The sequence below is a fragment of the Anomaloglossus baeobatrachus genome, chromosome 5 (genome assembly GCF_048569485.1).
Source record: "Anomaloglossus baeobatrachus isolate aAnoBae1 chromosome 5, aAnoBae1.hap1, whole genome shotgun sequence".
Lineage (NCBI taxonomy): Eukaryota > Metazoa > Chordata > Amphibia > Anura > Aromobatidae > Anomaloglossus > Anomaloglossus baeobatrachus.
The window spans coordinates 325301783-325315282 of NC_134357.1; positions in this window are offsets into that span (position 1 = coordinate 325301783).

Below are 13500 nucleotides of genomic sequence, written 5' to 3' on the forward strand. Positions count from 1 at the left end.
AAGGGCCTTTTTTACTATCAGGAGTTTGGAATTTTTCTATAGGGGTTTTGCACTGACCATAATCAGTTTCTTTCCTTTGCTTTGTATCAAGTTAGTTGGGCCTCGCCTTTGCTAATTCTATTTTTCCTATCCGAGTATTGTGTTTTTCTATATCATCGTAATCTGTATATGTGGGGGGCTACCTACTCCTTTGGGGACTGCTCTGAGGCAAGGTAGATTTCCTCATTTCATTCTGTGAGGCGTAGCTAGTTTCTCAGGCTGTGATGTGGCGGCTAGGATTTTAGGAACGCTCTACGGCTACTTCTAGTGTGGTTTGATAGTCAGGGGATTACAGTCAGCTCAGGTTCCAACTGCTCCTGTTTCTTGGTGTTTTTTTACCTATGAGATTTTTTTGTAATCTTCCACGGTTACCGGATCATAACAGCACACTGTGTGCTTCACTGCTGCCTTGGGAAAAAACACTCTCAAACTTGTGTACAAGCTTGTTTCAATACACCAGTATGTCCATGTCCCTTTCCGGGGGAGAAGCATCTGGGTAAATGTACTCTTGTACCATGGAGCTAGCAGAGTGACAACCCAGTAGTCAGCACTGTTTCTTATCATAACAGTACGGCCCTCATGTTGCAGATAGTGCAGCAAAAAGGGGCTCATGTGCCAGGCACTTCCATGAGGTCCAAGTCCATGGTGTGTTGCTGGTGGGGTAAAACTCAAGCTTGCTTCCTCCACCCACTCCCACCAAATACGGACAACAGAGAGGGGATAAGTATATTCTTCAATTCCTGACTATTGAGCGCCCATCACCTCTTCCTCCTCATCCTGCATTTGCTCCTCGTCTCCTACACCTTAATTAACAGTTTGTCTGGTACCATGAGCCCCCCTCAATTGCTGTACTCCACCCTTCCATGCCACCCACCTCTGCAATGACAGTGCGGACCGTACAAATATTGGTATTCCTTCCGCATCCTTCTCTGATTCCTCCTCTTCCTCTGGGATCACCACTTTCTCCTGCAGCCTATTTAAACTGTCCTTCAACATGTAGATGACCAGAATAGTCATGCTGATTGTTACGGGGGGCTGTCTGATAATAACCGAAAGGAGTATCAGACAGTCAGGGTCCACCGTGCAAAGACTTTGCTGCAGACTATGGCAGAGTGCAATACCTCTGTTAACTCACAGAAGGATATAATAAGTAAGTAAATATAATAAGTAAGTAAAGCAATTCCTCCCTTACTTGGAGGGTGTGTGGAATGATCTCTGTTAATAATCACAGAGACAAAGGCAATGTGTGCGAAATGGCACCTACCTAGGTCCGCTCTTCTAGTGGTGCAAAAGAGACGAACAGCAGCATAAGCCGCACAAAGCTCCTACCTGCGTTCGCTCCACTAGTGTGCGAGGACACGAACCACTAGATATGGCACCTGCCTAGGTCCGCTCTTCTAGTGGTGCAAAAGAGACGAACAGCAGCGTAAGCCGCACAAAGCTCCTACCTCTGTTCGCTCCCCTAGTGTGCGAGGATACGAACAACTGCCAGACGCAGTATAAGGAACGTTACCCTAGCGGCAACGTCCACCTACGAGTAGAATCACAAGGCCCAGCCAGACCATGTGCCTCAGGCACCTGCCTATGTCCGCTCCCCTAAGAGGTAAGGATACGGACAGCAGCCGAAGCTGTAAGGTATAAGAACGCTACCCTGCCGGTAGCGCTCACCTAGCATAGACAGAGGAATGCCTAGAGGAACGCGCACAGAGCGTCTACTCATATGCATGAACCAAGAGGACTGAGCACCATGCGGCGTGTGTCAGGGTCTTATATAGACTCTGTGCCTCATCCAAGATGGAGGACACCAGAGCCAATCCGCTGCCAGAACGACAGGAGTGACGTCATGCTGGCCTATCACCGAGCAAGACGTCACAAGCACATGACCAGCGACCAATCGGCATAGAAGGTGTCAGAGACATGTGACCTCGTGTCAGCGATGATGTCACCCGCACATGTGCAATGGCTCCAAGATTGGACTTAGTCTCCGGCGCTCGCACATGTGCAGTAGCAAGAAATCTGGACTTAGTCTCCAGCGCTCGCACATGTGCAGTAGCAAGAAATCTGGACTTAGTCTCCAGCGCTCGCACATGTGCAGTAGCAAGAAATCTGGACTTAGTCTCCAGCGCTCGCACATGTGCAGTAGCAAGAAATCTGGACATAGTCTCCAGTGCTCGCAGCAACCGTAACAGTACCTCCCCCTCAAGGGCCCCCCTCCCGGCGACGCAGGTAATCGGCAACTAAGTCGGGAGCATGGACAGCCTCCTCAGGCTCCCAAGAGCGATGTTCCGGGCCATAGCCCTCCCAATCTATCAAGAAGAACCTGCGCCCTCTAACCATCTTAGAACCAACTATGGCTCGGACCTCATAGCTAGAGCGAGAGGAATCAGAGGCAGGAGAGTGCACTTCACGAGTGTGAGGTAAAATAGCCGGCTTTAGCAGTGAGACATGGAATTTGTCATGAATCCTAAGATGGACAGGTAACTTCAATTGATAGACTACAGGATTTACCTGTCGAAGAACCTCATAAGGACCCAGGAAGCGAGGAGCAAATTTGACAGAGCTCACTCTAAGTCTCACGTGTTTTGCAGAGAGCCACACAAAGTCCCCTGGAGAAAAGACAGGAGCCGGGCGACGAAACCGATCGGACACCGTCTTCATACGGTCCTTAGCTGCTTGGATCGACTCTTGAGTCCGATCCCAAACCTCTCTGGCATTAGTTGCCCAGTCGGCCACAAGAGGAGGAGGTGCAGCAGCGGGAAACGGTACCGGTACCCTAGGGTGTTGCCCATTATTGAGTACGAACGGTGTCTGCCCAGTGGCCTCAGCCAGCGAATTGTTAAGGGCAAATTCTGCCCAGGGTAGGAGGGAGGACCAGTTATCATGGTTCTCAGCAACAAAGTGTCGAAGGTATATAATCATAGATTGATTGGTACGTTCAACCAAACCATTAGTCTCCGGATGGTATGCCGAAGAGAGATTCAACTCAATTTGCAGAAGGCTACAAAGATCTCGCCAGAAACGGGAAGTAAATTGCGGGCCTCTATCACAAATGATACGATCTGGCATCCCGTGAAGCCTAAAGACATGCTTGAGGAATAGTTTGGCTAGTACCCTGGAAGATGGGATTCTCGATAACGGTACGAGATGAACCATCCGGGAGAAATGGTCCGTAATGACCCACACAAATCTATGTCCCTGTGAACATGGAAGATCACCCACAAAGTCCATGCCTACCACCTCCCATGGTCTATCTGGCACTGGTAAAGGATGCAAGAGCCCAGCCGGTCTCTGCCGTAATGGACGGTTGCGAGCACACGAGTAGCAGGAACCGACATATCTCTTGACGTGGCTGGCTAAGTGTGGCCACCAATACCACCTCTCCAGTAACTCTCGTGTCCGCCTAATACCAAAATGCCCACCCACCTTTGAGGTGTGGGCCCATGACAGTATATCATTCTGTCGATCAGGCGGAACAAAGGTCTTGCCCGGTGGGATTTGGTCTAACGTCACAGGGGAGAGCGTATGAAAAACCCTGGAGGGAAGGATAAGACGAGGTTCGTCAATCTCTTCCTGGGTAGAAAGCATAGAGCGAGACAGGGCGTCTGCCTTGTTATTCTTACTCCCAGACAGATAGTTGATGGAGAAGTGAAAGCGGGAGAAAAACAAGGACCAGCGGGCTTGGCGAGGATTCAGACGCTGAGCGGTTTGTAAGTACGTCAGATTCTTATGGTCTGTAAAGACCTGGAAAGGATGTTTCGCTCCTTCCAGCAAGTGACGCCACTCCTCCAAGGCTAATCTCAAGGCGAGCAGTTCCCTATCCCCAATGGTATAGTTTCTCTCTGCCGGTGAAAAGGTTTTAGCAAAGAAGAAACACGGCCTTTTTCTACCTGCACCGTTCTTTTGATACAAGACCGCACCAGCACCCACTGAAGAGGCATCAACCTCTAAGAGGAAGGGCTTATTCTCATCGGGTCTTTGAAGAACGGGAGCAGTTGAAAAGTGTCTTTTTACTGCCTCAAAAGCCTGAGATGTCTCAGTAGACCAGGCTTTGGGATTAGCACCTTTCTTAGTCAAGGCCACCAAAGGGGCCACCAAAGTAGAAAAATGGGGTATGAACTGCCTGTAATAATTTATGAATCCTAAGAAGCGTTGCACCGCCTTCAAGGAATGAGGTTCGGACCATTGCAGGACAGCAGAGAGCTTCGCAGGATCCATAGCCAGACCCTCTTGTGAGATAATGTAACCCAAAAAAGGCAATGAGGACTGCTCGAATACACATTTCTCGAGTTTAGCAAACAATGAGTGCTCCCTTAAACGGGAAAGGACACGAACGACATCCTGACGATGAGTCTCCAGATCAGGAGAAAAAATCAGGATGTCGTCTAGATACACCACTACTGAGGATAACAGTAAATCCCTGAACACATCGTTTACGAAGTCCTGAAATACTGCGGGTGCATTACATAACCCAAAAGGCATGACGAGGTATTCATAGTGACCGTCTCGGGTGTTAAAAGCGGTCTTCCATTCGTCACCCTTTCGAATTCGTACCAAGTTATACGCACCCCGCAGATCCAACTTCGTAAAAACTTGAGCTCCTCTCAGTCTGTCAAAGAGCTCCGAAATTAAAGGTAATGGGTATTTGTTCTTTATTGTGATTGCGTTGAGACCCCTGTAATCTATGCAGGGACGCAAATCACCCTCTTTCTTCCGAACAAAGAAAAACCCAGCTCCCGCGGGAGAGACAGACTTACGAATGAACCCCTTCTCTAAACTCTCTCTTATATAGGTCGACATGGCCTCCGACTCAGGTATCGACAGGGGGTAAACCCTGCCTTTAGGTGGAACCGAACCTGGGATAAGGTCTATGGCACAGTCATACGGCCTATGGGGTGGAAGAACCTCAGCACCCTGTTTGGAGAACACGTCAGCGAAATCCAAATAGGGTGTAGGTATGGGAGAGAGATCAGTTGATGCAACCGCAACGACCTTAGGTGGTAAGGGAAGACATCGGGACTGACATTTCGAACCCCAACTAATAATGCTGTCAGACTCCCAGTCAATGTGAGGAGCATGAGTCCGAAGCCATGGAAGACCCAGAAGGACGTCGTCTATACCCTCAGGCAAAACAAGAAAAGAAATCTCCTCTATGTGACCCTGAGACAGGGAAAGGCGCAAGGGAACTGTCCTCAATGTAATGGAGTCAGACAACATAGTTCCATTAACAACACGGACAGGAATAGGCGCCTCTAACATGATAGAGGGAATATTGTGTCCCTTTACAAATCCTGAGGACACAAAAATCCCGTCAGCTCCGGAATCCACAAAAGCCATAATAGGCCATGTATTCTCAGATAACGAGAGCTGACCTGGGATACAACACTTAGAGGGTGCAGAAGACGTCTCTAGTAACCCCCCTCTAATGGTTACTAGGCCAGGGAGTTTCCCTGACGACTAGGACACTTGTTGGCATAGTGCCCAGCCTGACGACATACGTAACACATAGGAGGACCAGACTTGCGTAGTCTGGAGAACGTATGACCTAACTCCATAGGAGTGGGAGATGTTTCAGATGCTGAGGAAGATGGTAGTGGACCCTCAACAACTGGAATAGCCCGATGCTTAGGGCGTGAGGAAGAGACCTCGAGTCTACGTTCCTTATGGCGTACATCGATCCTCGTTGCTACTGTGATCAAGTCCTCCAGAGAAGCAGGGACCTCACGAGTAGCAAGGGCATCCTTGACATAGCCTGCCAACCCTCTCCAGAAGATAGGAATCAACACCTTCTCTGGCCAATCTAGTTCTGCCACCAGAGTTCTAAAAGCAATGGCATAAGAACTAGTGGATAACGAACCCTGAGATAGATCTAACAGTCTCAGGGCCGCATCATGGGTAACCTGCGGACCCATGAATACCGCCTTAAGAGCATCAAGAAAGTCTTGATGTCTCAGAGTAACCACATCAGAGCGCTCCCATAGGGGAGTCGCCCATTCTAAGGCTTTGTCCTGAAGTAAGGAGATGATAAAGCCTACCCTGGACCTCTCCGTAGAGAAGCGAGAAGAGTTCACCTCTATGTGTATCTGACACTGACTAATGAAACCACGACATGATCTGGCATCGCCAGAATATCTGTTTGGCAGAGCAAGTCGAGGATCATGTGCAGATGTCACCATGGTCTGAGGTTTATCCTCTATACTCTTGAGCCGTGACTCAAGTACTTGTATGTAACGGTGTAACTGCTGATATTCTGCCATAACTGCCAGACCCTTGGCTCAGTCCTAATGTTACGGGGGGCTGTCTGATAATAACCGAAAGGAGTATCAGACAGTCAGGGTCCACCGTGCAAAGACTTTGCTGCAGACTATGGCAGAGTGCAATACCTCTGTTAACTCACAGAAGGATATAATAAGTAAGTAAATATAATAAGTAAGTAAAGCAATTCCTCCCTTACTTGGAGGGTGTGTGGAATGATCTCTGTTAATAATCACAGAGACAAAGGCAATGTGTGCGAAATGGCACCTACCTAGGTCCGCTCTTCTAGTGGTGCAAAAGAGACGAACAGCAGCATAAGCCGCACAAAGCTCCTACCTGCGTTCGCTCCACTAGTGTGCGAGGACACGAACCACTAGATATGGCACCTGCCTAGGTCCGCTCTTCTAGTGGTGCAAAAGAGACGAACAGCAGCGTAAGCCGCACAAAGCTCCTACCTCTGTTCGCTCCCCTAGTGTGCGAGGATACGAACAACTGCCAGACGCAGTATAAGGAACGTTACCCTAGCGGCAACGTCCACCTACGAGTAGAATCACAAGGCCCAGCCAGACCATGTGCCTCAGGCACCTGCCTATGTCCGCTCCCCTAAGAGGTAAGGATACGGACAGCAGCCGAAGCTGTAAGGTATAAGAACGCTACCCTGCCGGTAGCGCTCACCTAGCATAGACAGAGGAATGCCTAGAGGAACGCGCACAGAGCGTCTACTCATATGCATGAACCAAGAGGACTGAGCACCATGCGGCGTGTGTCAGGGTCTTATATAGACTCTGTGCCTCATCCAAGATGGAGGACACCAGAGCCAATCCGCTGCCAGAACGACAGGAGTGACGTCATGCTGGCCTATCACCGAGCAAGACGTCACAAGCACATGACCAGCGACCAATCGGCATAGAAGGTGTCAGAGACATGTGACCTCGTGTCAGCGATGATGTCACCCGCACATGTGCAATGGCTCCAAGATTGGACTTAGTCTCCGGCGCTCGCACATGTGCAGTAGCAAGAAATCTGGACTTAGTCTCCAGCGCTCGCACATGTGCAGTAGCAAGAAATCTGGACTTAGTCTCCAGCGCTCGCACATGTGCAGTAGCAAGAAATCTGGACTTAGTCTCCAGCGCTCGCACATGTGCAGTAGCAAGAAATCTGGACATAGTCTCCAGTGCTCGCAGCAACCGTAACACTGATGATAACATTGTCAGTGTTCATCATCTTAACACCCGTTTGGAAACTGGACAGAATGGGCAGATGTCCTTCATGTGTGCCCACTCCACAAGCATGATTTGCCTCTTGCCCGGACTGCATTGGCATAGGCTATGCATCATACATACTGCACCAGGGTTCTTTGCTGCTGACACAATAGCAGGAACATGTGCAAAGTGGAATACCACCGTGACTGCATATTGCATGTCAACCAATTAACTAGTAGGCCTAAATACCTCTGTAGCACTGCACGTTGTTAGCCATAGGGTGCAAACGGTGGAAGTGAGCACACAGCAACTGTCATTTCTGCAGCACAGCATCCAGGCCAGGGTAGTGGACTAGAAATTACTGTACAACAAGATAAGCGTGTGTGCCATGGAAGGCACATGTGAGATTGCCTCGGCCTTAGGCACCGTTATTGCACATGGCCTTCCTTGGCTCCAGGTTTAGTGGAGACAGCAATTGCTGAAACTCGGCCTGGAGAGCTGTCCACAATTCTGCAGGTGGTTGGCTGCATTCTCCCATGCATCTAATTTAAACACTGCCTGGTTGCGGTGAGTCCTGACTTCGCTATACGGAGGTAAGGGGGAATTCTCTCTGCACTGTTTGAATGCATGTCACATTAAAGCAGAGGTTCTTCAGGGTGCAGGAGGAGGCCCTACTGGAGGTGGAAAGGTAGAAGGAGTGGATGAAATTGTAGATACAGAGGTTTGTCCTGCAAGCCTGAGGCATTTCAATAATGAATGGTGAAGCAGCCCCTTCACCCAGGCCCCCCAGCGACCAGAGTTACCCAATGCCCAGGCAGCGAGGTATATTGCCCCTGGCCATACTTGCTCATCCAAGTGTCAGTGCTGAAAGGCACCCTGTTAGGCACAAAGTCTTTCAAGGAACGGCTGATTTCTGTGACATGCTGTTATAGTGCAGGCACGGCTTTATTAGAGAAGTAATGCTGACTGGTCCTGGGGGACTGCAACGGCCATCAGCTTTCGTAAACCGTCTGTATCCAACAGGCGGAAAGGCAGCATTTGTGCATCAACTAAGTGCATATATAAGTGTATTTTAATGAATTAGACCAGAATTGAACCATAATGGAATTGAAGTTAACTAGATCGATTCCCTAGTCATTATAAAAAAAGTTTGTGTTTCATTCCACTATCACTCCAATAGTCCTTCACTTCCTAATATCCCCACTAATCCCTATAACTAGCAATGAACTGGTCATCTCTCCCTCCATCCTCACCATCTATTTCACTCTCTCCTCAGATCTGTTGCTTAACATAAAATCCTCTATCTCCAGACACACAGCCAGGACATTAAAAATGTCTGGGTCTTCCAGCACAACAATGACCCAATGTTACGGTCACCGAGGGGCGGCAGCTGCCCGGGAATTGGACCCACTGGACTGTGCACTGGACTCCCCTGAAGGAACAACCAGCAGTGAATCCCTATACAGGGATTGTGTGGCGCTCCAACAGAAGGCCTAAATGCATGGCAGCCAGGGACCTGAGGAGATAGTCTCTTACGTATGGATAAAGTCTATCAATGTCCAGTGCAGGAGTGCACAGATGTGGCAGCAAGGAGATGATGGCTCAGATGTAGAGGCACTAGAGAGATGGCACAGATGAGACGGCACAGAGGTTATGACTAGTGATGAGCGAGTTCTAAAAAGCTCGGGTGCTCGAGGCTCGGGCCGAGCATCCCAAGATACTCGTGTACTCAGCCCGAGCACCGAGCCCAATGTTATCCTATGGGAGACCCGAGTATTTTTATGAAATGACCCCCCGGCAGCATGTAGAAACCCTAAAAATGTCACAAAAGTCTCAGAAGAGTGCTCAAATGACATGGCAACAGCATGGGGAAGACCCCTTGAAGCATTTATCACTCAAAAGTTACAGCTGTGAACAATTTTGTCCGCGTTTTACGCCATTTTTACGGACTCACCAGAAAACCTTCAAAAATGACACCAAAATGAATTTTCATGGCGGAAATGGTAAGGGCACATACCCAATAGTGAGATAGAGCTGGTGTATGTTACTTTTGGAGATTACATGAAAGATTTTACGTGAAAACATTGTGTGGCACTCCGATGTCCCTGAGAAGAGACGTACATGAAGGTCTCTTGAGTCCAATGTGCCCATTTTGAGGAAGTGAGTCTTTGTAGTATTTTCCTTTGCCAGGGCAGTCCAAAATTGTGAGGTTCACCAATGCCCCTGCGTACAGACGTGCATGAGGGCCTGTAAACCTGAAGTGCCCATTGTAAGGAAGTGGGTCTATTGTAGTATAGCCCTTTGGCAGGGCAGCCAAAAATTGGGAGGCTCCACATTGTCCCTGGATAGAGACGTGTATGATGGCCTGTAGACCTGAAGTGCCCATTGTAAGGAAGTGGGTCTATTGTAGTATAGCCCTTAGGCAGGGCAGCCAAAAATTGGGAGGCTCCACGTTGTCCCTGGATAGAGACGTGCATGATGGCCTGTAAACCTGAAGTGCCCATTGTAAGGAAGTGGGTCTATTGTAGTATAGCCCTTAGGCAGGGCAGCCAAAAATTGGGAGGCTCCACGTTGTCCCTGGATAGAGACGTGCATGATGGCATGTAAAACTGAAGTGCCCATTGTAAGGAAGTGGGTCTATTGTAGTATAGCCCTTAGGCAGGGCAGCCAAAAATTGGGAGGCTCCACATTGTCCCTGGATAGAGACGTGCATCAGGGCCTGTAAACCTGAAGTGCCCATTGTAAGGAAGTGGGTCTATTGTAGTATAGCCCTTAGGCAGGGCAGCCAAAAATTGGGAGGCTCCACATTGTCCCTGGATAGAGACCTGTTAGGTTCTTAGTGCGTCCGTGCTTGCATTTAAAAACCGCACATGTGTGCCTGTTGGTGGCAGCGTTCAGGTGCACTTGTGTGCGTTTTGCACAAACTTGGATATAACGCACAAGTCTAGTGAATACACATCAGCACAGCATTGCAAAATGCGCAAGGGCATTGGCAACGAACAAGGAAGTGGACGTGATGGTGGTGCAGGCAGAGACCGAGGTCGTGTGCAAGCTCTAATTTCGCCACAACAAAGAGCCACATCTACTCGCTCGCACGTCCTATCCCAAATTCTTGGGGACCGCAGCAGTACACCGCTCTTGAACCAAGACCAGTGTCAACAGGTTGTTAGTTGGATAGCGGATAATGCTTCCAGTCAGATTGGCACCACCACAAACACTCTGTCTTCCACACGGTCAAGTGTCAGTAGCCGTGATACTGCACCGCACATTTCAGAACCTGATCCTTCTTCCCACCACCAGGCCGAGTACATGTCCACGGACATTACTGATCCCACACTTGGACACTCGGAAGAGCTGTTCACATTTCCATTCACACATTCTGGCCTCTCGCCAGCACCTGTTGAAGTGGGTCATGACGAGATTGTATGTACAGATGCCCAAATATTTGAGCAGCCACATTCTCACAAAGTTGGCAACGTGTCTCAACAAGGGGTGGACGATGATGAGACACAATTGTCAGGAAGTCAGGAGGAGGAGCAGGGTGTGGAAGAGGAAGACGACGTGGTGGATGATCCAGTAACTGACCCAACCTGGCAGAAGGATATGCAGAGCGAGGACAGCAGTACACAGGGGGAGGGAGGCGTAGCATCCCAACAGGCAGTAAGAAGCAGGGTGGTGGCCCCAGGCAGATGTCAGGCAACCGGTCCCCGGAACAACAACACGACACAAGGTGCCTGTACAAATGTTAGGTCTTCCCGAGTCTGGCAGTTTTTTAAGTTGGCTCCAGATGATTCTAAAAAGGCCATTTGCACCACTTGCCATGCCAGCATCAGCAGGGGTACCAAAACTAGCAGCCTGACCACCACCAGCATGATCAGGCACATGTCAGCCAAGCACCTGACTTTGTGGGATGTACAACAGAGTCGAGGAGCAGTGCTTGCTGATGTCACTGCTACGTCTTTGCTTGTTGTGCATGCGAGGCAATCCCCTGTCCATGCTGCCCGCGAACAAGCCTCCTCCGGCCCTGCACCTGCAGTTGCCCACGCAGAAATAACACCATCATCAAGCACGTCCTTGTCCCAGCGCAGCGTTCAGTTATCCATTCAGCAAACCTTTGAACGCAGGCGCAAATACACTGCCAACGCCCCACATGCCACACTTCTAAATGCTAACATTTTGCGACTGCTTGCGCTGGAAATGTTGCCTTTTAGGCTGGTGGAGACAGAAGCATTCCGCGACCTGATGGCGGCAGCTGTCCCACGTTACTCGCTCCCCAGCCGCCACTATTTCTCCCGGTGTGCCGTCCCCGCATTGGATAACCACATGTCACAAAACATCACACGTGCCCTGAACAACGCTGTTTCAGCCAAAGTCCACCTAACCACAGACACATGGACAAGTGCTTGTGGGCAAGGCCGCTACATCTCGTTGACGGCACACTGGGTTAATATTGTGGAAGCTGGGACCCAGTCTGAGCGAGGGACGGAACACGTCTTTCCCACACCAAGGTTTGCAGGCCCTACCTCAGTCAGGGTTTCACCCACACTCTACAGCTCCGGAATGTCATGCTCTTCAGCCTCCTCCTCCTCCTGCGCATCCTCATCCACTTTACCCTCCACACCAGTCCCAAGCTGGAAACACTGCAGCACTGCCTCGGCGAAGCGGCAACAGGCTGTACTGAAGCTAATCTGCATAGGTGACAAACCCCACAATGCAGAAAAGGTGTGGACAGCTCTGAAACAGCAGGCAGATCACTGGCTCACACCTCTGAACCTAAAGCCAGCAAAGGTCGTGTGTGACAATGGCCGGAACCTGGTGGCGGCTTTGAGGAGAGGCCAGCTGACACATGTTCCATGCGTGGCCCATGTGCTCAACCTCGTGGTTCAGCGGTTTCTAAAGTCATACCCAGAGCTGTCTGATCTGCTGGTAAAAGTTCGCCACCTGTCTGCACATTTTCGAAAGTCACCTACTGCTTCAGCCGGCCTTGCCGGCTTTCAGCGCCATTTGCATCTTCCGGCTCACAGACTGGTGTGTGATGTCCCCACGCGTTGGAAATCAACTCTGCACATGTTGGTCAGGATATGTGAGCAGAAGAGGGCAGTTGTTGAGTACCTGCATCACCTAAGCAATCGGGAAATGGGTCAAGCTCCACACATAACACCTGAGGAGTGGAGATTGATGTCCGACCTATGTACCATCCGCCAAAACTTTGAGGACTCCACCAAGATGGTGAGCGGCGATGACGACATTATTAGCGTCACCATACCGCTTCTCTGCCTTCTAAAATGGTCTCTGCTCAGAAACAAACATGATGCATTGCAGGCGGAGCGCGATGAGTTGGAGCAAGAAACAGTAGTGGGTGTGGGTGATAACACACAGCCCAGCCTCGTCTCATCACAACGTGCAGTGGAGGACTATGACGAGGAGGAGGATGAAGACTAGAGATGAGCGAACCGGCCGTGGTTCAGCTCGAGTTCGGTTCGTCGAATGGAGGTCTCGTTCGAATTCAGTTCGGCGAACGTTCGACGAACCAAACTCAAACCAATAGGAAATAATGGGAGGCAATCACAAACACATAAAAACGCATTATAAATGTACACATACAGTTAATAAACATTGCCATAACACTTACCGGTTCCCGCGATGTGTCCTGCACTCTGTCTCCTGTCACTATTCCTTCCGATGATCGCTGCGTCCTCCTGATAACCAGCACTGACAGGTCCTTCCGTGACATCGTCAAAATAGCCATGTGACCAGTCACGTGGCTATTATCTCATTGGCTACAGACTGGTCACATGGCTTTGACGTCATGTCCTGTCCTAGGTCCTGTCATTTCACTCTCCGGTACACGGTGCACATTTGTGTATCGCTGTGTACCGGTGACATGCTCTAGCACACGGTCGACTCCCCGTTCCGTTAGGGACCAGCTGACACAGCCGGTCATTAACGGAGATCACCGTTGCCATAGCAACGCAGTTAGTGGTGACGTCACCGCTAACCGCGGCTC